A 24,438-nucleotide genomic window follows, 5' to 3' on the forward strand; every position below is an offset into this window, starting at 1 on the left:
TCACATTGCTGTAGAAGACAAGGGGGGAAAGCATTTTCTTTTTCTGTATTAATATATATATATTTTTTTAAGAACTGAGGTAGGTTATATTTTCTTTTTGAAATTAACACTTTGTTCTTCTGCATAAGATGTATAAACAAAATGATATTTTCTTATGCCTATGATATTTTTATAGCTGCATTTGGCAGACTTTTATGATTATAATTATTTCAGCATCAATATTTTTTTAAGCACAGTAAGGAAGAGTGGTGCAGGCATTGGCAACTTAACATTCTATTAGAAGACAGGACTCCCTTTTAGTTCTCAGCAGAGAGGAAATAAAAGAAAATGCTCACGAATGCCCTTTGCCAAGTTTCACTAATTATATTAAAATTTTTTTGAGTTGAGAAAAGATCAGACAAATGAATTCATTTTTGTTTGTGTTAGAGTATGGGAAAATAGAGGATTTTAGAGTCTTTTAAATGTTTGGTCTGTTCACATGACAAGGCTGTATATCCCAAGTGTGGGAGGTTGAGTGATTGCAGATTTTAATTCAGTACATGACTGCATTTCTGAGAGCATGAATGATTTGAGAAGAAAATGATGCCTTTCATTGCCACATGGCAAGAGAATCTTCATATGGGACAAACCCATATGAAGCACTGCATTTTCTCAGGAACCATAGGCTGTCTGTGATTCCCAAAGTAGCACGATTCTGAAGCTTTGCTTTCTTCTTTTTTAAAGACTGGCTATTGACATATTGCCTTGGCTGAACCTTAGCTTTTTCTTATCTAAAACAGAGGCTAAGCTCTCTGCTGGGCAAGTGGGTATTAGTGTCTGTGCTTTCACCTTTGCTTCAGACCGGTGTTTGCATGCTCTGCCTCTTGTTCCCCAGACCTTGTCCCATGACCTTCACTCCTGATGACAGCAGTTAGAGGAGCAGAGTTCTAAGTAGGACATCTGTGTCCCACCCTCATTTGGCTTCTGGGGTGGTAGTTGTGTTTCATAAATGCCTATAATGTGGCTGGACATGCCGAACATGACTAATTTTTCTTTTTCAATCTGGAAAGAACATAAGCTCTTTCCCCTGGGACTCTGCCTCTGTTAATGCTTTGACATTTAGTTTTTAGATCTTAAATCTCTGTTAACCTTCACATGGCCTCTACCTTTCTTCTTCACAGTAAAGGACAATTGGGCTTGCTTGTCTTCTGTCAGTTATTATGGGTTATTTTGGTCTTGGGTTTGATGAGAGGTGGACACCATCTATTTTAGAAGTGTTTCATCAAAACTTTTATTTATTTGACTTTCCTCAGTTACTTATAAAGGTTTTTTGTTATTTTGGTTTTTTGTTTTGTTTTGTTTTTCAAGACAGGGTTTCTTTATGTAGCTCCTGGCTGTCCTTGAACTCATTCTGTAGACCAGGCTGGCTTCAAATTCAGAGATCTGCTTGCTTCTGCCTCCTGAGTGATGGGATTAAAGACATGCGCCACCATGACCATGCAGCCAAGGTTTCTGGTAGGGTTACAAGAATTTAGTCTGGCTAGGAGTGTAGATCAGTGGTGTGAGACTCTGGGTTCTATCCTCAGTGCTGCCCCAGTGAGGGTTGGTACAGGCTGCCCGGGAGTTGAGAATTCAAGAGTTTGCTCTTGGTGTTGCTGCTTTAGCAGAACATTTCCCACAGGAGCTCCTCAGTTTCAGGTATGGTGCGGCTGGTTTTTAGGTCAAGAAACATAGCTGGTTAGATTAGTGACTGGAGATTTCAAGAACAGATTTTTACAGTTGTACCTTTTCCTTAAAGAAAGAGTTGTAAAGTTGTTAGTGGCAGGGCTATTCCACCTAGCACTGATTAAAAGGGAAGAAAGGAGGCTGACTGGCTTGGGCTGCAACACTAACCTGAGCATTATCCCACATGGAAGCTAGAGAGGGTGGTCTTTAGCTTAGGAGAATTGAACTTGATGTTCTTAGTTCCTGATGTTCCAAACATGCCTCTCTCTTATCTCCATGTAGAGTTAGTTACTTCCATACAACAATTGGATTTTGGAATTGTAGGATTGCCACAGCACTTGGTAGGCAGCCTGTTCCATCACCAGCCCTCATTTTGGCTAACATGATTGGAATCATGTTGCTGGAGATAGCCTTGCAGCCATTTCTTCCTAACTAGGGTCTGGAGAGGCACCTATCACTTCTTGTTGTTTGTGACTTCACAGTTTTTGCCTGTTTCAGAAATTTTGTTCTGAGTCTTTGTACTCTTCTGTGTGCTTAGATACATAGAGACATTTTGAACCTAGTTGTTAAACTTGGCATTGGCATATATATTGTTTCTAGCTTCCTGACTTGTGTAAGTTATGCTCCCTGAGCTTCAAGTTTCTTATATGTGAAACGAATGTTTAAAAATCTAAGTGAAATTGTTCAATAGCAGACACTCATGTCTTCTAGCCCTTGGCTGCCCCAGTTCACAGGTCCAGTAGAGTGAGTTGTAATAGCTTCTGTTTTGGGCCTGCAGGAACAGCTTGTAATTGGCAGTATAATTAGCATGATTTTTCTCTCCAAACTTTTTATTTTGAAAATATTCAAATATACACTTTGTGAAGGAATGATAAAACAAATAGTCCTATACATTTACCATTGAGCTGTTAAGTGCGTAATTAGCAGTTCAAATTTCATCCTAATAACTGTAAACCCATTGTCTTTTTACATTCATGAATTGCTAAAATTTTGTTTGTTTTCAACCTCTTAATACAATTTAAGTGGGGGAAGTGAGAGAGAGAGAGAGAGAGAGAGAAAGAGAGAGAGAGAGAGAGAGAGAGAGAGAGAGGTATTTGAAAATAAGTTGCAAGTATTGTATTTTCTTCTTAAATAATTTAGTGTCTGGTTTGCTGTGGACAGTCTTCTGTAGAACCACAACTATGGTTCCACTTAAAGAGTAACAGCAGTTCCTATCCAATGTGGGGGCTCACATTTGTGGTCTCAGCACTTGGGAGGCTGAAGTGGGATGCTGCTCATGTTACTCCAGTGAGTTTTCAGGCCAGCCCAGGCAGGGAGACAGAATTGGACCTTGTCTTAAACAGACAGACAGACAGATATGGGGGGGTGGGGACGACACGGAGGGAATTCCACAGTATTTCACATAGAGTCTGAAGTCTTTTCAAACTATTTTTCTTTTGAAACATTAATTTATTTTATGTATGGGTGTTGTGCCTGAATGTTCATCTGGATACTACATGTGTATCTGGGATCCTTGGAGGCCAGAAAAGGATGTCAGATCCCCTGTGACTGGTGCTACAAAAGTTGTGAGTTGCCATGTGGGTGCTGGGACTCTAACCTTGGTCCTCTGGAAGAGAGAGTCAATGCTCTTAACTGCAGAGCCATCTCTCCAGCCTCACTATTTTCTTACATATTTAACCTCTAAGATACAGATCATATAGCTAGTATCTTTCACTTTTCTACTTTTTTTTTGATGAGTATAGTCTTGGTTTCCAATATTCTTTGCAAACTATAGACTAGATTATGCCCATGAGCAAGAGAGATGTGTTTTAGTTTCCTTCTTTAATGCTACTTTCATTATAAATACTTAAAATCATCTTCATAATTCAAGGTCAAAGCTGTGTTCATTTCCTGTGTTTTTTTTGGTAAATGTGGCCTAAGTTGGTAGCCAAAAGAAGTAACTAAATGGCTCAGATGTCAATGGACTGTGTGTGTGGGTGAATTAGGAGCCAGCGTGCACAATGCTTTGTTAGACTCATACCATATGGAGGTGATCAGTTGTCTGGCTTAACATAGTAAAGATTTTATTGGAATATTTGGCCGGGGTTTTATAATAAAATGAACTTTAAGATTGGAGAATTTGGAAAAACTGTAGTTACATAACACAAAAAAGATGCTTTGCTGCCACATCCTTGGATATAGAGCAAACTTGAACTCTTGGGAATGAGTCTGTCTGTCTTCCCTCCCTCAGTGCTTTCCTGCAGGCTTTTAAAAAGAAATTAACTGTAGCTGCAGCTGAAGCCAATACAGGATCCAGCTGTAACTTTTTGTTGTTGTTCTTATATCCGGTGATGGTCATAGCAAACTCATTGTATGAAAATTCAATAAAGGAAAAGGGCAGGGTGGGAAAAAAATGACACCCTATAAAAGCATTCAAGAAATAGCAACAGGATCTAGGAGTCTCCTGTTCAGATGACTGATTTAAATTCCATTCTGAAGTATTAATGCTGTTTGTGACTAGTCTTGTAGGCGTTTTGGGTTTTTTCCCTTTTAATATTATGCACACACCATGTAACCAGAGAGTGTACGTGAGGCTGACACATTTTCAGTGGGAGGCAGAAAATAGTAACGTGTGAGAACCCAGAGGACCCAACCCGCTCCTCATCTAAAATAGAGTGAGAATTCTTCAAAATAATGTATTTGCTCAGGGTGGGATAGAGACAGCATCACTCCATTGAAGAAAGCCAGGTTCTGTAATTTTTTCTGGAATGCTACTATGTATGCATTTGAACCATTAAGTTTCCGAGTCTATTTTAGTTTACTTATTAGAAAGCTGCTGCATTTTGGCATCTTTTAAGGACCATCTATATATAATCACCCTGTAATTGAAGGTGAGTTTCATCTTTTAAAATAGTTTTCGTGATTAGTGGACTGACTGTAAGGCTAGTGGTTTTCACACACTTGTTTTCACACACATCTCAGATATTTTGTTTTTTTTTTTTTTTTGTGTGTGTGTGTGGGCGTCACATTTCTCATGTTTCTTCTAATTGTAGCCAGACATCCTGTTTGGGGGCTATTTGAGACCAGTTCTGCCTGTGAAGAAATCATGCAGTCTGTGGAAGCCTTCTTGGTTATTCTTCTTAGATTTGATTTTATAGGCAGGTTTCCTTGAAAACCCTCGAGCACTATTTTTAAATCTACATTTCTGTGGTTGGGGCATTAGTAATATATACATATTAACCCAGAAATGTTCACTTTCTAAAGGTTATTTAGACCTTACAGAAAAACAAGCTATCGGTGCTTTCATGGAAGTAAAGGACTAGCTAGCAATGCTATACAAATTTAAGGGAAGAGTATCTACTTCATAGAGTGTTGATGGGGCCTGTGCCAGCTTGGACGAAATTTTGAAGTACCCTATTTTAGAGTAAGAAAGATGCTGTCTCCTTGGTCCTCATTAGTTCATTTTCTGCCTCCCACCGAAAAACATTTCCTGCATGACTTCCCCACGTCTTTCCCAATTAATGCTGCCTACCTTTTTGTTGTTGTTTTGTTTTAAATTAGAATGGTCTGGTAGCCTACTTTTCATATTTATAAATGATTGATTTACTGTTTTTTCTTAATTTTATAATTTATTCTTATTTTAATGTGTATTGGTGTTTTGCCTGCATGTGGGTCTGTGTGAGTGTCAGATCCTCTGGAACTGGAGTTACAGACAGTTGTGAGCTGCCATGGGGGGGCTGGGATTTGAACTCGGGTCCTCTGGAAGAGCAGTCCTCTGAGCCATCTCTCCAGCCCTGCTGTTTTTTAATAGCATCAAAGATCTGTTAGACGTTTTAGATCTTAAAAACTAACAGGAATTGGGATTGTAACCCTTCAGTATCTTTGGCAATAAAATGCCTTTTTTTTTAAAGCACTAAAATTCATGTCATAGCAGTCACATTTGGTGGGGGACACAGTGTTAGAATTGACCCAGGGCCTAGCCTTGCACTTATTAGGCACACCACCACTGAACTAGATCCACAAACCATAAATGTCCCTTCCTCCCTTTTTGTTTTTGTAGTTTTGAGACAGTTTCTCTGTGTAGCCCTGGCTGTCCTGAAACTCTTTTTGTAGACTGGCCTTGAACACAAAGATCAGCCTGCCTCAGCCCCCTAAATCCTGGGATTAAAGATATGCACCACCACCGATAGGCAAATGTTACCCTTTTAAAGTGTGCAGATGAGGGCAGGGCTGTAGCTCAATTGGTGCAGAATGCTTGTATAGCATGAGTGAATTCCTGTATTCCACCCCTAGTACTACATAAATGGGTGTGGTGGTGCAGGCCTATAATCCCAGTATGGGGCAGGAGTGGGGAGGTGCCAAGGTAGAGGTCAGAAGATTGGAAGTTTAAGGTCATTCTCATTTATACAGAGAGGCCAAAGCTAGTCTGGGTTATATGAGACAGGTGTCTTAATTTTTGAAAAAGTTGAACAGATTTTAGTATATTCACTAAACTGTGTAACTATCACCACTGTCCCATTTTTGAATATTTTTATTACCTCACAAATCCTGTCCTTGTTTCCAGTCTCCCCACCTGTTAACCACTTAGCTATGTTTTGTCTGAACATTTCATATTAGTGTGATTATAGACCACAGGACCTTTTGCTCCTGGCTCCTTTCACCTAGTTTGTTGATTCATGTTGTGGCATGTTCAGTGTTCCAGGCTCATGTATGTTGTAGACTTAACATCCATACATTTCCTGTGAGTGGAACTGATTGGTTCAAATGTTGGGAGTGGTAGGAGATTTTGCTCCCTTGTGTCCTCATGCGTGTTAAGTGGTTGAATTTGTGGCTGGTATATTATCCGAAGGTTTTTAGATTTGCTTGAATTTTTGTCACATTGAGAAATGTCGAAGTATAGGGCTGGGGGGATGGCTCAACTTTTAAAGTGTTTTCTGCACAACATGAGGTCCTGAATTTGATCCCCAGAACCCAAATAAAAGCTGGACATGAATCTGCAATTTCAGGACTCAGGAATGGAGACAGGGGGGATCCCTGGGAACTTGATGTCTATCCAGTCTAGTGAAAAGGCAAGCTCTAGGTTCAGTCAGAACTCGTGTTGAAAAATAAGGAAGGGGACTGGTGAGAGGGCTGACATTATGGCTTAGCGAGTAGAAGTGCTTGCTGCTGAAACCTGAGAACCTGAGTTTGGTTTCTGGAACCTGTATAAGAAAGCTGATGTGGTATGAAGAAGCATCTTTAATTCCAGCACTGTGATGGTGAGATGGGAAGTAGAAATGAGTATTGCCTAGAAATTCTCTAGCCAGCTAACATGAAGAAACAAGAGAGAGCCTACCTCGACAAGAGATAGCAATTCTCAAAAGTTATCCTCTGACCTCCACAGACAGGTCATGGTGCCCACTTTCCTTCCCCCCCCAATAATATAAAAAACAAGGCAGAGAGTGATAGAGGAAGACGGACTGGACCCCAGAACACATGTGGACAAATGAGAGAGCACGTTCACATCCCCACCCCCACCACACACAAAAGGAAAAGATGGAGTTGCGTTTTAAGCACCTCTCCATGGAACAGGAATCTTGTATGGTCTCTTAGTGTATATGAACAGTTGCATGTGAGACAGAAGTGTATTGTCTGGAAGATGTTTACTCTGAAGACTACTGCATTGGTAAAGGAGCTGTGATAAATTCTTAACTTCTGAGAGACTCTAGCATGATCACAGTAGAGGACATAGGACGCCAAACTTTCATTCCCCATTCACTCTGAAATCCCGATGGACAGGAAAGTTAGAAACTGCTCACAGCAAAAAAGAGTAGGAAAAGGGAGTGGGGCTGGTAGGGAGATGGTGGCACTACAAGTTCTAGATGCCTAATGTGTAGCATGGTGACTGTAGTTAATGCTATATTATATATCTGAAATTTGCCAGTTTTAGCTTTTATCACATTTGGTAACTGTTTGAGGTGGCTATGTTAATCAGCTTGAATGACAATCAACTCAATATATATCAGTTTTTTTTGAAACGGTATTTTGTAGACTAGGATGCACTTACAATGTTATTTAAATGGAGATAGACAAATACAAGGAAAGACCCTTTTGTAGAGGGGAGAGAGGTAAGTTGTTTGAAGGAACAAGAAATTACGTGCAAATAGAATGAGAGTTGTTTTTTGAAATAGTTCTTTTGTAGCCAAGATGGGCTTTGAATTGATCCTCCTGCCTCCACCTCCAGAGTGGACAAGGTGACAAGCTTGTGCCACCATCATGGGTGTGAGAATAGGGGTTCAGAAGAAGCAGGAAAGGCTCTTGGCGGCCCCTTGCAAGGCTATGCTTGGGCAAGGGTGGTAAGTGTGGGAATTGTGTCACATACAAACTGCATTCAAAAGGCCATCTGGAAGCCATTATGCCAGAATAAACCCCACACTCTCCCGTCTGTTCCTTTTCCTCCTTAGTAAGGGCATAGTTGGTAGATATTTATTTTTAAGCAAACATTTCTCTATAAAAATCAAATTCCCTGTCTGGAGGGAAACTGGGACTTTCTGGGCATATACCAACAACCCAAATAAAGTTGTTTGTTTTTATTTTTGCCTTCTGAGCCTATCAGCCCTTTATTTGACCTTTTACCTTGATGGAAGGTAGTGGCTTCCTTATGAACCCCAAAGGTAATATACTTCCTCACTTAAAATTCAAAATCAAGAGGGAGACCTACTGAGAGAATACACTTGACTACAACACTGAAGGATGCCACACATTTTCATCTCACTTTTAAATGTGTGCAGGCAGCAAGGATATCCAGATGGGTGGAAGACTCAACAGCATGAAAGAGAATTTAATCCAAAATATTTTTAGAAAGAATAGCTGACTCCAAAAGAAAGAATTGAGAAGATGGAAGAACACTTTGAAAGAATGATCATTGGCAGCTTGCAGGGAGCATGTGAATAGGTACTAGAATTCCCCTAACTTCCTATCTTCCTTCCTCTTGAATCAGCAGCTTCTGATAGAAGTGACTGAGGGGGGAAAAAAAAGTGAAAAGCTGAATCATGGGATCAGGGTGAAGAAATATCAGGGCCTGACTCATTCACTGTTTCCTAAGAATTCAGTTCAGGGCTGCAAGAATCAATGTAAACTTTGATATGGGTTCTGCTCATTGGGGAAGTAGGGGGAAAAGGCTGGATGATGGATCCCAAGTGACTCCAGGCAGCCAGGGGTGGATTTGTTCCTGCTCAGCAATTAGATTCAGGAGTTGCTGGGACGGGAGGCCATAGAACACATGTGGGCTCCATATGCTCAGGACTATCAAGGCTGCTGCCTTCATGCTGCAGACTTTCCCTGGAGCAATGGGCAGCATTCCAGCCACCTGGAGTGGAAACCAGGTCAGTTATATACAAATGCCAGGATCCAGAGAGACAAAGCGTCTGAGGGATGAAGCTGGACTATACAGCAGTGCTTGTGTGGCTTAGGTGTGCACAGCCCTCCTGATTACATGTAAGAGGTAGAAAAGCAAAACAAATCAAACCTCTTCATTCTGTTTGGGAATAAACTTGGGCATGAACACCATTGTTCAATAATGATAGAATCAGCATGCTGCCAAAATAATATGAAGGGGGGTAGAGATTTTGTGATGTGATTCTGAAAAAAAAGAATTATAGAAACTTGAAGTAAATTTTAGGTAAAATATACTCTCTGTTGATTTTAATAAAATAGAGAGTGAAATAAGTGGTTTAAAAGATACGAATTGGAGGGCTGGGGAGATGGTTTGGTAGTTGAGAGTGCTTGCTGCTCTTGCAGGGTTCCTAGCACCCACTTCTGGTGACTCACAACTGCCTGTAACTCCAGCTCTAGGGGATCCAGTGCCCTCTTCTGGCCTCTGTGGACATCTACACACATGCCACACAGTTATGCTTGTGTGCACTCACATACACACACTTTGAAATATTTTTTTTAAAGATGAAAAAGGCCATAGGCCAAGTTGCAGACTAGTTAATTGAGAGGCAGCACTATAAAGTGAAATGAGTAAGCCAAGCGAAAGAAAATAATACTACTAAATGCACTTGCAGAATTTTAAACTCTTAGGATCCGAGAGAAAGAAATTTGGCCATGTGGGAAGTTAAATGAGTGCTGTGATCCAAATAAGTATTGTTCCCAAGAAGATACCAAAACAAAGCAGAAACTATAACCAGAGGTACAATGGAAAAAGTATCTTTGAGTTTAAAGAGAAACACCAGATGCTTTTGTATATTCAATGGGCTTATTCTTCACTAGTTGAAATTAGTGGAGAGAAAGATATATCCTGATGAAAAATTTAAGTTTTAAGGCTAAAGTACTCTAAAGTAGCCTTAATGAAACAAGTGTGTGGGTAGTTACTTAGGAAGGGGACATCAGGATGCTTTTAGATTTGCTACAACATTGTTGAATGGAGTAAGGCTGAGAGTTGTGAGTAGAAAAGGTTGTATTTAACAATCACCCTAATTGTTAATGTGGAGGCAGCAGAAAAGGACTCTCTGAAAATGCAGAGGAGATTGAGCCAGTGCAGTGGGGATATGGCTCAGCCCATAAAGCACGTGCTTTGTAAACATGAGGACATGGATTGGATCCCCAGCACTGATGCAGAAAGCCAGGTGTGGAGTTGTGCATCAGTGGTCCAGGGCTGGGGTAGAGATAAGCCCAGAGCTCATTGGTTAACCAGTCTAGTCTGTGAGAGCCTGTCTCAAAAGCAAGATGGAAAAGTGAGAAGAAAGCCCCTACATTGCCCTCTGGCTTCCCAGTGCATGCACACCTGCACACGTGTACATGCAAAGGGTAGAGCTAGCATGTGGGCTCCAGTGGTAGCTCACCTATCCTTGGACTGAAGAGTTATGGGCACCAGCATGTCCTTTATGTTCAAGGACAGGAGGAAGGGGATCTTCCCTGCAATCTTTCTGATGCCATCTGTGAGTTTTCCTGTAAAAAGAAACAACTTTTTCCATAGATACAGACACTTAACTAAAGACTTAATTGGTGTGCCTGAAATTGGCTCCCAAAAAGCCTGAGACAGGAGGAGTACTTGTATCCAGCATTCAAGGTCAACCCAGGAACATAGTAAGAGACTGCTTATTAAGGGCAGAAAAGCCATTAATAACTTAAAAATGAGAAATAAGTTAAAAATGAGAAAGTTGTGATGTTAAAAATATAAAACCCAAACACTGTCATTGAAATTTAAATATAAATTTGTGTAATTATAAACTTAGCCATTAGAATGGATTTAATGAGAAGGTAAAACAATTTAAGGGGGAGCTGGTGATCTAATAGCAATTCTATAAAGAGAATCTGGGAACCAGAGAAGGTGATAGAAGCTGGCCAGTTGGTGGTCTGGTGGGTCAGGAAATATTGGAAGAAGGAAAGGACCCAGACTTTTTTTTTTTTTTACTTTTGACATTGATAATTACAAAAATGTAGGTGGCTCATACCTTTAATTCCAGCACTCGGGAGTCAGAGGCAGGTGGATCTCTATATGTCCAGGCTGATCTACAGAGTGAGTTCCAGGACAGCCAGGGCTATACAGAAAAACCCTGTCTCGAAAAAGCAATATAAAGGTAACTACTAGAAGACTGAAAGTAAGATGAAGGCATTTTACACCAGAGGAGGAAAAAACAATTTTGGCTATGGAATCAGGTCATACCAGGCAAAAGTGCTGTGGTCTTGCTGCTTCCCCCGCCACATTGGTTTGGAGTATAGTTAGATACTTTGGCTATGTTTTAGAAATTTTGTGTGTGTACATATATTTTGTGTGTTCATATCTTTGCTTATGAAGACCAATGGTTAGCATCAGACGTCTTCCTCTTTTGCTTTCCACTTTTTGTTTGTTTGTTTGTTTTTTGAGACAGGGTTTCTCTGTGTAACCCCCTTATACTGCACCAGGAAAATGGAGTTGTGTGGCTGCTCCTTAAAAAAACAAAAAACAAAATGGGTGCTGGGGATCTGAACTTGGTCATGCTTGTGACTCAAGTGCCTTTCCCAGTGAAGTTATCTCCCCAGCCCTGCTTTAGGATGTCTCTGAGCAGGTGTCTTTGTGTGCGGGTTATTAATGGGAGACATGGAATGTATTTGTTTAGAATTTTGATGTAAGATCCATCCCAAAGTTCTTGAGAATTTTTATTAGATCTTTATGAATTTCTTAGAGGTTGGAGATGAATTAGGGTATAAACACATACTTTCAAAGGCATACTTTTTCCTTGAATTCTTTTTTGGTTTTTCGAGACAGGGTTTCTCTTTGTAGCTTTGGAGCCTATCCTGGCACTCGCTCTGGAGACCAGGCTGGCCTCGAACTCACAGAGATCTTCCTGCCTCTGCCTCCCGAGTGCTGGGATTAAAGGCGTGCACCACCAATGCCCGGCTGGGGCTTGAATTCTTGATAAAAAGAAATGAAGGGAGAATGGTGTGAGAGGCCCTGTTGCGGTGTCTGAGGTCAGCAGGTGGGGAGTGAGGATTTGTGGGGCTTGAAACTTAATCGGAAGCCCCACTTGAAAAGAGAATCCCCCCAGCATGATGGCACACACCTTTAATCCCAGCACTCTGGAGGCAGAAGCAGGGTATCTCTGAGTCTGAGGCCAGTCTGATCTAAATATCTAGTTCCAGGCCTCCCAGGTCTATGCAGAGAGACTGTCTTGGGGGAAAAGAGTACAAATGTAGGTTTCAGGTATTGAGTTGTAATGGAAAAGAAGTCATAGTTATTTAACATGTTTTAAGAATTATGTAAAATAATAATTCAAAACTTGGAAAAATAGCAGTCATTTTATTTTCTCGCTACTTTCTCATATTTTCTATGGCTTTTGTTGCCCACTCTACCCAATTGGCAATCTCCAAACATGAAAGTCTTGTGACATTTTACTACAAAGAGATGAGAAAATAACCCCGTGTTTTCTGTAAGGTGTTGATCTGAGAGGCCACTGGGTACTCTAGTTCAGAAGCAATAGGTTAGAACCAGTGGTCTTTCCTCCTTGCAGTGATAAAGTACCCTACAAAGGCAACCTAGGGAAAATGAATTTGAGCATACAGTCTATCACTTCAGGGAAGGCATGGCAGGAGGAGTGTGAGGTAGCTGTTTTTCTTGTATCCACAGTCAGGAAGCAGAGAAAGGGGGGAGGGGGAGGAGAAGAGAGAGGGAGAGGGAAAGGGAGGAAGAGAGATATGAAGGCTGGTGCTTAGGTTCACAGGATAATGTCATCCATTTTGAGGGTGAGTCTTTCTGGTTCAGTTAACCTAATCAAGAAAGTTCCTCACAGATAAGAGGTTTGTTTCCATGGTGATTTTAGATACTGTCAAGTTGACAGTGTTAGATATCACATCAACTGTGGAGGTTGTTAACTTGTAGGGAGTGATTAAGACACTGGGAACTTGTGTTTGGTAAAGGGAAAGAGTCTAGAGCTGAGGGCCCAATGACACTGGGCATTGTGGGTGGTGATGTGTAGAGACCAGAGAGGATGGGAAAGAAGCCCCCTCCCTTTTTTTTCAGACAAGGTCTTGAGTAGCCTATGCTACGTCTTGCCTTAGCCTTCTGATTACAGAGACTTAGCCCTTTTAGGAGACTTGATTTTAGAGCAATTGTAGGTAACAACAAAACTGAGCAGACTATAGAGAATTCCATACTCGGTAGTCATCTTCATCATCTGTCTGTGGTTTTATTTTCGGCAGTTTTATTTTCTCATGGTTCACCTTGGTCTCAAAGTACTGAATAGACAGTTCTAGAAATATTTATTAATTTTTTGTTTATTTGTTTTTGGTTTTTTTGAGACAGAGTTTCTCTGTGTAGCCCTGGCTGTCCTGTATCTCACTCTGTAGACCAGACTGGGCTGAAACTCAAGAGATCCTCCTGCCTCTGCCTCTCAAGTGTTGGGATTACAGGCGTGCACCACTACTGCCTAGCATTGCTTGCTTGCTTGTTTGCTTTGGTAAAATATTTATTAGTTTTAAGTAACTTTCACTATAATATGTTGTAGTAGTCAGCTGTTTTAAATCTCCCAAAGTTTTTAAATAATGAGTTAAACCTTATTTAGATATCAGTGTAGGAAAATAAATATATATACACATTGGTACTATGTGCAGTTTTTAGGTGGCTCCTAGAGGTCTTGGAACATGTTCTCGAAGATAAGCAGGCACTTGTACTCTCTGCGTCACCTACTCTTTCCTCCACTGTTAACATCCCATGCCATAGCAATACATGTGTTAAAGTCCATGTGTTAGTCACCTGCTAGTTGCTTTGACAAAAGTAAGGGAGAAAGGATTTGTTTTGTCTTTCAGTTTGAGAATTTTCAGTCTGTGGCCACTTGACCTGATGTTTCTGGGACCATGGTGAGGCAGGGAACATCATGGTGGAAGAGCATTGGTGGAGGAAGGCTGCCCACCTTACAAGAGCCATACCTTTCAGCCACCAGCTTCTTCCAACCAGGCCCTAGCATGAACTGTTAGTCTGTTGATAAAGTTAGAACCCCCATGATTCATTCACCAGTCGAAACCCTGTCAGCTGACAACCAAGCCCTTAGCCATGTGGAAATCTACACTGGTCCATCACTGTTGCCTAAGTCCATGGTATGTGTTGGATTTCACCTTAATGGTGTGCATTCTACAAATCTGGAAGTGTACAGTGTGCACTTCTTCATTGTGTCACAGAGCAGTTGCACTGAAGGTCTCCCTTCCATTTCCTAATTCTCCCTTCTTCCCCACTCCCACCTGTGGTACAGGAAGTGGAACCCAAATTCTATGCTATTTTGAGGGACATCCTCAGCTTTACAGGGCTTTAAAACATGTTTTATTTTTGCACATTAAGTACACTTCTCTGTATGTATACGTAATTTACATTCCACTGCACGTTGCATTTCTTTACAAGGCATGCTCCCTAGTGTGCTTTATTAAACATACTGCTTTCTTAGTCTTGACTGAACTTAATCTTGGGTATTAGCAGTCACTTCTTTAATTTGCCCCTTTTTTTTCTCCACCCTTTTCTTTTTAAAAGTAGGGAATTTCTTTTAATGGGAGCTGTTAAGCAGTTACCTGTAGGGGGAGGGTTGTGCTTAATTGTGAGCCTTAGGGTTATTTCTTTTGACTACAAATGAAGCAGTCACATAGATACCAGTGCTAAAATTTTTAATGGACATATTTTTAAGAAGCAATTAATTTAAAAGAGAACATATCTGACTCTTAAAATATTGATAGTTAATTCACGTCCTGGTTGCTTTAGTCCTTTTTTTTTTTTTCAGTTGAATGATGACCATTTACAAATGGTTGTGCTTAATAAAACATAACAGTTGCCTAGATAGTTGCAATGTTTTCTTTTGTAAATTAGAATGTTTGCACAGAGCCAACTCTACTAATTGTACATCTCAGATAAATTGGTGTGCAGGCTATGTTCTAGAACAGAGGGCAAATGCTTTCTCGAGTGTCACGAAATTCTTTTTTTCTTCTTTGTTTGCCTCTCTTGTCTTTTCTGGGAATTAGATGAATTTGAGACCTTTTGGAGAAAATGAAGACACATTAGTAACCAATTCCCACAAATTATGTGGATGTATACATAGACCCATGTAATTAGCAATGACTATCATGGGAATAAGCACTTCATGCTTGTGTGTGTCAGTGTATGCGCATGTATGTGTGTGAAGGCTAGAGGGCTTGTTTTCCCCTGTCTCCACCTTTTTATTTTTTTGAGATAGGGTCTCTCACTAGACCTGAAGTTTTCCAATTGGCTAGGTTGGTTGGCCAGTGAGTTCCAGGGATCCTCCTGCCTCTAGCTTCTCAGTGCTGGGATTACATATATGTAGCTTTTAGAACACCTGGCTTTTTATGCAGGTTCTGGGGATCCAAACTCAGGTCCTCCCTCTGACTACTGTGCCATCTCTGTAGTCCCTACACAAGTTTTAACGTAGAAATTGGAACAGAATAGATGAAGAGATAGAGCTTTGTCTCTGTTAGTGATGGCACACACACACACACATACACACACACACACATTCCCAAGATTCATTATCAGTGGACCCAAGCTGTCCTATGAAAACCAATGGAGTACAGGTTGCCCTCGGCTACTGTGCCTTGTGCTTTCTTCATTCCCCATGTGCTTTGAGTGCCTGACCCCAGCCATTCTACTCTATACTACTTGACTGTTAAGGTGGGTTATGTATATATAGAGTTCTGAGAGGACTGAAGCAAGGTCCTGAGGTGCTGGAGTCAGATAAATTTCTGTACCTCATGCAGTGTCTTTTTTAAACAAACAAAAAACCTATTGTTTTATTACATGTTTGGGCATTTTGCTTGCATGTGTTTATGTCTACCATATGCCTGCCTGGTGCCCACCAAAACAAGAAGGTGGCATTGGATCCTCTGGAACTAAGATTGTGGATGGCTGTGAAGCACTACATGAGTTCTGGGAATTGAACCTGGTCTTCTGCTAGAGCAACAAGTACTCTTAACCACTGAGCCATTTCTCTACACCCTCCACCTACTTTTAAAACATCTTTGTTTTAAATTGAATTTTTATTTTCTATTTTATTTGTTGGGGTGTTTTGCCTGTATGTATGTGCGTTTACTGTATGCATGTCTAGTACCCATTAGGCCAGAAGAGAGCACAGGATCCCCTGAGACTGGAGTTAAGGACAGTTGTAAGCTGCCATGTGGATGCTAGAAGCAGATTCCAGATCCTCTAAAAGAGCAACAAGTTCTCTTAGCCACTGAGCCATCTCTCTAGCCCCTAAATGTTATGTGTGTTTCTGTGTATATGTATACATGTGCCTGGATGCCGAAGGAGACCAGAAGAGGAGAGACAATTAGATCCCCTGAAGCCAGAGTCATAGGTCCTTGTGAGCAGCTTGATATGGATGCTGGGAACTGACCTCAGGTCCTCTGTAAGCACAGCTACTCTTGACCACAGAGCCAGCTTTTTAGCTTGATTTTTGAAACAGAATCTCTCACTAAACCTGCAGCTCATTGATTGAGCTATGCTAGTTAGCAAGATTCAGAGAGCCTCCCATCTCAATCTCCCCAGCACTATGTTACAGATATGTTTCCATGCTTGCCTGTCTATGGATGTAGGGTTCTGAACTCAAGTTCTCATGCTTGTATGGCAGCATTGTGTAGATGGAGCTATCTCCATGGGCTCCAGCACCTAGAGCTCTTAAGAACAGCACTCCCTAGCAGGTAGATACACACATTGTAGATTGTTGAGAGAATAGGAGACTTTGCTTATGTTGGAATTGGATTTCTGTCTTTGAGGGCTTTATAATGTGCTTGACTTCCAGATTTCCAGAAACTGTAAATGAGAGGTGCAAGGTGCTGTCAGCTGTTGTATTCCTTGACTTGTCATTTAGTTTATCATTTTAAGGTAATGTGTATTAAGTGGCTTCCCTGTATAAGAAAGAGCCTGTGGCAGGTTTCTGAAAAGTAGAGTTAAACATTAGGCTGTGGTTATTCTCAAGGTGCTTCGTGATAGAAAATTAGCCCTAACTAGCTGAAATGTGGTTCTGGATTTAGCAGTCAGTGTAAAGCACAGTCACTCATGCTGTTTTTGAACTCCTAGCTCAAGTGATCTCTCACCTCAGCCTTCTGAATATCTGGATCTTCTGGTATGTACCATCTTGTCCAGCTCCAAAATTCATCTGTTGAAATCCTAGCACCCTCCCTCCACTCCCAGCTAGATAAATGCCTTGGTAGTTAAGAGCACTTCCTGTTTTAACAGAAGGTCCAGGTTTGATTCCCAGCACCTGCATGGCATCTCACAACTATCTGTAACTTCAGTTCCAGGGGATTAGATGTCCTCTTCTGGCCTCCATGGGCAGTAGACATGAACATACATACATGCAGGCTAAACACTCACACATATAAAATAAATCTTTTTAAAAAATCCTAGCCCCCAAAGTGATGGTGTTAGGAGTTGGGGGTCTTTGATGGTGATTAGGTCATGAATGGGGACTAGTGTCCTCATAAAAGAGACCTAGAGAGTTGCTTTGCATCTTCCACCCCGTGAGGCCACAGCGAAAAGATGGCCCCCTTGAGAGCAGCCCTCACCAGACACTGATGTTCCTTCTGGACACCAATTGTGGACTCTAACCTCCAGAACCGTGAGATATAGATATCTGTAGTTTCTAAGCTCGATCTCTTAGATCATCTTGTTAGAGCAGCCCAGACTTGACAGAAGGCGTACAGGCTGGGGAAAGGGTAAGGGCATGAAATGGGTAGAAACTGCAACTGCAGAGACTACACTTGAAGGTGCAATCGACAGGATTTGGTGATCTTCACTCTGGGTGAAAGCTAGGGCTTGTCCAGCGTGGTAAATAGTAGAGACTTGAGTTGAGTACAAGGTAGAAACAGACTGTACAAAACAAGGCAACAGATGACTGCCAGCACTTGGTATATGTACTGTTTTTTCTTGTGAAGATATATATTTTGTAGTTGCCTGTTGTTAGTACTCAGATGACAGGTGAAGTTGTGACAGCATTGGGGATAATCAGGAGAAAGTTTAGGATGAAGAATGGATGACTGAAGAATGAGGTTTTGCCAGGAGTAATATTTCAGGTGTTTGGGGAAAAAGAACTCTGTGTTACCTGAGCTAGAAAGAATTTGAGAAGTCAGTAGAAGGATAGGATAGTGTCTGTGAGTGACCAGAGTAGTTGAGGACTGCAGGGAAGTAGGATGTTGAGAGTGCCATGTACCATTTCTGGCACTTGAAAATTGGTGTCTGTGCCCGCCAGAGTTCTTGGTTACAAATCACAGATGATGTTTGTTAATTTAAATATGGAAGGGAGTCACTGGAAGGATGTGGGGGAACCTACAGGAAGTCTAGAAAGCAATACCCAGAAAATTGACCAGAGGTAATGGAAGTGGCAGTTAGCTAGAACCAGAACTACAGCCATAGCCAGGCCACATGAACAGTCTGGCTTAGCTGGCCCTGTGCCTGCTGCTGCAGCTCCCAACACAGGGTCCTAGTTGTTGCTGGTGCTGGGAAAGGTTTTTTTGTTTGTTTCTTTGTTGATGGATTCTTTTTTTATCCAAGCCGTGGGCACAAGTTTATGATTGGTCAGCCTCACAATAGGAGGGCTCAGAAGCCATGACACAGGTCTTTTCCTTCTGTGGTGGTAGCTTGTCCATCATGACAGACCTTGTGATCCATCTGTCATTGTGCCCTTGATAGTTTTCACAGGAGCAGAGGAATAGCAGATGGGGAGAAGAATAGTTGGAGGGTGAGATGTGGGAACACTGGTAAGAGATCCTTAGGAGCTCATGTTGGCAGACCTAACCAAAACTAGTAGAAGATTCTGAGTTGGTCATTCTCCAGGTACAAAGTTCTTGTGCATGTGTATGTGGCCGGGGTAGGGAGTACTCATTTATGTTAGAGGACAAGGAGATCAGATGTCAACCTCAGTGTTACTTCTCATTGTCTTTCTTATTTTTTTTTTTAAATAAGAGTCCTTTAACAAGACTTGCACTGCCAATTAGGCTAGACCTCGTTATCAGCAAGCCTAGGATCAGCCTGTCTCTACTTCCCCAGAGCTGGCTTTACAAGCACATGCCACCAGCTCCCCCACCCCCTTTTTTACATGGATGCTTGATGTCAAGCTCATTTCCTCATGCTTGTGGTGCAAGCTCTTTGCTGACTGAGCCAACTGTACAGTCCTAGTAGGTACTTCTTGTAGGCATATCAAAGGCTAGAGGCCCATTTGTCTCCTGGTTTGTTGTGATAATAACCAGATTGTGAGTTTGCCTGGAATGGCGTTCAGGGTAGTGTTTCTCAGAAAATCCATAGATTTCTCCAGGGTAATGAACTGGTGCCTGGGAGGTGTTTGGGAAGTGTCTTAGTGAGATGAGTGCCCCAGGCCAGCATTAAATCCCTCCCTACTTTGATCAGTTTTCTAGTTCTTAGTGGATCCCACTCTTGGAAGCTAACTTCCTGATCATGTTAATATCTAGTGTTCTCTTGCCCGTGGCAGGCTTATCTTTATGAATTGATTAGTTAGCATTGAGGGAATGCTGGTGTGTGCCCCACCCTTTTTTGTCCATCGATTGCCACTTTAAAAAATGTGTATGAATGCATTGCCTGCATGAGTTTACATGCACCATGTACACGAAGGGGACTTCAGAGGTCAAAAGATCTCTGGAACTGAAGTTCAGATGGTTGTGAGCCACATGCGGACCTGCAGATCTTTTTTTTTTATTTGATATCCTTTCAGTTGTCATGTCAGTCCCTAAAGGCACAGACTTTTCTCTAAGTTTGGTTGTACATTGGAATTCCGTTTTTTTTGTTTTTGTTTTTTTTTTAATTGAGTCAGAGTCTCACACAGACTAGGCTGGCCTTGAACTCCTTATCCCTCTGCTTCCAGCCTCTGAGTGCTGGTATTACAGGAATTCACTGTCATACTTGCCTTCATTTTTATTTTTGACTAGTTCTGTCTGTCATTTTCACTTGTCATCTGGCATTCTTCATTCACTTCAAGCTCACCTTTCCTCCTTCTAGAACAGTGATAGGTACTTTAGGGGATCCATGGCTCCTTGTCAATTTATAGTTTATAGATGATATAGTTCAATAGTTCACAACATTCCTGATGCTGTGACCCTTTAATACAGTTCCTCATGTGGTAATCCTCAACATAAAATTATTTTTGTTGCTACTTCATAACTGTAATTTTGCTGCAGTTATGAATCATAATGTAAATATTTGCACTTTCTGATAGTCTAGGTGACCCCTGTGAAAGGGTCATTTGACTCCCACAGGACCCACAGGTTGAGAATACAAGAGTGTTTAATGTGGTTTTAAGTAATAGCAATAAAAATGGCAGAGGTATTGATTTCCATTTGTACTGTGAACTGACTTGTAATCCTTACTATGGCTTTTGAGATGGTTGCTCCAATTATGATTTTTTTTTGGGGGGGGGAGATGTTTTTCTTCCACATATGACTCAACTCTAATGAAGTAAGATTATTGGGATTACTAGAGGAGTTTGAATGATACATAGGCAGCTGCATCACCTAAAAGTCCACCCTAATATGAGTGAGCATTCAGGCTGCTTGGCAGGCCATAGAATCTTTCTCTAGCAGTCATTACAGCTTGTATAATTTTGGGGAGGACCCTGAGAATCTTGTAGGATTCAGAAGCTTCCTGAGAGTTGTGAGTTTTATTTCCTAAGCCTTGTAAATTTCCTGAGTCTTAATGAGCCCCCCTCCAGTAGGGAGTGGTTTGATTAGGAGGAAGAGCTATAAGACTATAAACCCCAGTCACTAGACCAGAACACTGGTACTTAACCAGATTAAATAACCTGTATAAATTACCTTCATGACACTCCTAAGGTGGAGTCGAGCTATGGGTCCATGATTGCTGGTTCCAGGCCCTGCCTTGACTAGCAAGCCTGCTCTCTGAGCTAAAGTACAGCTGGTAGTAGTGAGATACCTCATCTTCAGAAGGCACCATATTTTTAAAACTAGAAGCAGATTTTTACCACCTTTGGGCACTTAGAAGCAGCAGGGCTGCTTTCCTTTCTCTAGCTGTAGCTGAATAGCCAATGGAAGAAACAAGTCAGTAGGGCATGGGGCTCCCCAGCAAACTTGAATATAACTGTTTCCTCCTTGGATTTCCCTCTGCGCTTCATTTGGCTAGCTCAAGTTTTACCTTCTGTTCTGCTGTTTCAGACTGTCACTGGACAGCTGTTAAACATCTGTTACTCTGCTCAGAGAGCTAGCAATTGTATCTCTACAGTGGCTCAGTGTATCCTGTTTGCATGCACTCAGTGCTTTCAGGATGAAGCAGTTGCAGAAGGCTTTATGTCCTCCTTGTCACTGCAACCTCTAACTCATGAGCCACCGATAAAAGTGTCTAACAAAATTAGACACCCTGTCCCATTAGATAAATGGAGGGAAGGGAAGATAAGACCAATGGGAAGAGGAAGTCCCCTATAAAAGGGGCACTTTTTACATTCTTTTAAATGAGGCAGAGTGCCCGAGTAGAGGGAATCCTTTTGTGGAGGGAACTGTGGGAGGCAGCCCGATCTCCAGAAGCTAAATGTTAAAGTTGAGCATTGGTTTGGCTGTAGAGAAGTTCCTTTGCTTCCACTTTTCAGTTTAAAATGGTTCTTTTTTTTTTTTTTTAAATAAGGTCATTTGGGGGGAGTGCCTTTGCTCCCAGCCTAACTCTCTCAATGTGGCCTGACCCCTGAATCCTACCCTCCCACACAAATTGAGGACTTGATCCTTAGCTCACAAAGACTTTTCTTTTCCAGCCCCTCTCCTCCCCTCAAATCTCCACATTTGGAGCTTAGTATTTAGAACAGAGGCCTGGCCAGAGGGCATGCTGAGTATGTTCTTCTGTCCCATAGACATGGGACAGCATGCACTTTGGATGTAGGAAACTGTAATGTCTCTGATGGTGTACTGTGCACATGTGATCTGACACTGGAAATGTCAGCGATGGTTTGAGACAGTTTGATAGAATAAAGAATCAAGAAGGTAACTTATAGACTGGGATGTATTTCAGTGCTAGAATGCTTGTCTAGCGTGTACATGCCTCTGGTTCAATTCCACCACTGAAAAAAAGCTTCTTAGACCATTTTTATATGATTCTTGAGTTAGCAGTAAAAAGTAAGCACTTTAGAATGTAAAAGAAGGGGAAAGTTCATGTTTTCACAGTCATGGCTAATTGTGTGTGTGTGTGTGTGTGTGTGTGTGTGTGTGTGTGTGTGTGTGTGTGTGTATGTGTGTGAGAGAGAGAGACAGACAGACAGACAAAGGGAGGATCTCACTGTGTAGTGCTGGCTGACCTGGAACTCCCTATGTAGACCAAGGTGGCTTCAAAACTCAGATCTCCCTCTGTCTTTGCCTCCCAGGTGTTGGGGTTAAAGACATACATCACCACAGAGGGCACTGCTACTTAAAAACTATTTATTTTTGTGTAGGTGTGTGTGTACATGTTTATGGGAGCATTTCCACATGCCACAGTGCACATGTGGGGGTCAGAGGACATCTTTGGGTTGTTGAGGCAGGGTTCTGTTGTTGCTGTACCAGTTGGCCCCTGATCTGCCCGGCATTTCTGATCTCTACCTCCAGCTCAGTTTAGGGCTGTTGGGATTACAGATAAGCATCTCTAGGTTTTCTTGTGGGTTCAGGGGATCCAAACTCAGGTTGTTAGGGTTGTGTGGCAAGCCCTTTTAATCTGCTAAGCCACCTCTCAGGTACTAATTATTGAAGTCTTAATTGGTGGGAATGTTTCTCTTTGGGTTGCTAACCAAAGGTTTCTCATCTTTGAAAAACTTGTTGCAAATTTTCTTCATGGAATAGCAGGACATAGAGCCTTCTCTTTTTTTGGTTCTGACTTGTGTGGGAATGAAACATTTCCACTGACTCCAGGCTTCAAGCTCTAAGATACTAACTTCACCAGTCTGCTGTGTGTATTTCCTGGAATCTTTTCTTCAGTATGTCTCTCTCTCTCTCTCTCTCTCTCTCTCTCTCTCTCTCTCTCTCTCTCTCTCTCTCTCCCTCCCTCCCTCCCTCCCTCCCTCCCTCCCTCCCTCCCTTCCTAAGTAGCATTTCTGAGCTATGAGTGATTTTTCTGTAAAAAGCCTCTTCTGCTGCCTTGGGTTTAGAGAAGAGGGAGAGCCCTGCCTCTCCAGCAGGTCCCTGCCATTCAGACTGCCAATCTTTCTCTCTCTTCTGCTAGGAAGCTTTGTGTTCTGACCACCTTTGAGATGGTGCATTAGTAACTTTCCTTCAAAGCCCTGGTGGAGATCAAGGGTGTGGAATGGAAGTGTTGAGAGGTGACCACAGGCTTCTTGAGGACATTGTCCTGTTGTGGATGGAAAATCCTTGTGGTGTCTTCAGCCTAGGCTGCTCACTTCACCTTCTTTCCTGGGTTGTGAGATGAGAACCAGATGGGCTACACCCCTCTTTGCCTACTGTGTCCTAAAATAGCACTCTCCTATCCCCACCCCAACATTAAATTCCTCAAGTGTTCTACCTTCTAGATGTTTGTGAATTGTAAATGGAATGTCAGATGTTCTGCAGCTGTGTCCAGTCTGCTTCAGAGGGAGTTTTGGTACAGGCTTTCCCATCAAGAAGGGAGGAAGCATTTCTGAGGCTCTTTAAGCCAACTTTCTGAGAAATATGGTTTGTGCTTGTGTGTGGATGTGTGATGGGTGCGGGGAGACACCTCCATCTATGTGGAAACTGCTCAGATTATTAGTTTCAGAAAGAAGCTGGTGGGCTCAGTGGTTAAGAGCACTTAGCAGTTCATCTGGAGGATTGGGGCTTGAACCAGCGTCTGTAACTCCCACTCTAGAGGATCCAACACTTTTTACTTCCTCAGGTAAAGCACCCATGCACATAAAATCATTAAAAATAAAAATAAAATGGTATTTACTGCCAGGCCTTAAGACCTGAGTTCAAAACCCACATGCTGGAGGGAGAGCACTGATTCCCACAAGTTGACCTCTGACCTCCACATGCATGCATACATGCACTCAATAGATAGGGTGGGGAGCCAGTCATAGGGACATTACGAGTTCGTGTATGTCCTTACACTTGTTAGACAAAGTGAGAGTGGCCACACATGTCATTCTCCCTCCCCCTCCTCTCATACACTCTCCCGCCTGAGGTATAGTTTGTTAGACTTAATGATTAGACTTAATGATTCTACCACTTGTAATTGCTTATGTGGTAGAGAATGTGCAAACAGCTTACTGGATATGACAGATTGTACTTCTTGATTTGTTTTATTTATAGGCTTTATTAATATTAGAAATTTTATTCAGTAATGATGGACTAGTT

The 24,438-nt window shown here is 41.7% G+C and overlaps 1 protein-coding gene across 5 annotated transcripts in view; it reads left to right on the top strand.

Annotated features, from left to right (window-relative positions):
* The window catches only part of Cyth3 (cytohesin 3), a 90,278-nt gene that overhangs the window by 12,940 nt on the left and 52,900 nt on the right, over positions 1 to 24,438 (top strand). Inside the window, exon 1 of one of the 5 annotated variants that reach the window (XM_027413588.2) lies at positions 4,330 to 4,574. The exons of the other annotated variants lie outside the window; for them this stretch is intronic. The gene's annotated coding sequence lies outside the window, so the exon portion shown is untranslated. Of the gene's footprint in view, positions 1 to 4,329; positions 4,575 to 24,438 lie in introns of those variants that run through there. 5 annotated transcript variants of the gene reach the window in all.

This window comes from Cricetulus griseus, chromosome 4 (assembly GCF_003668045.3).
Source record: "Cricetulus griseus strain 17A/GY chromosome 4, alternate assembly CriGri-PICRH-1.0, whole genome shotgun sequence".
NCBI classification, from domain to species: Eukaryota; Metazoa; Chordata; class Mammalia; order Rodentia; family Cricetidae; genus Cricetulus; species Cricetulus griseus.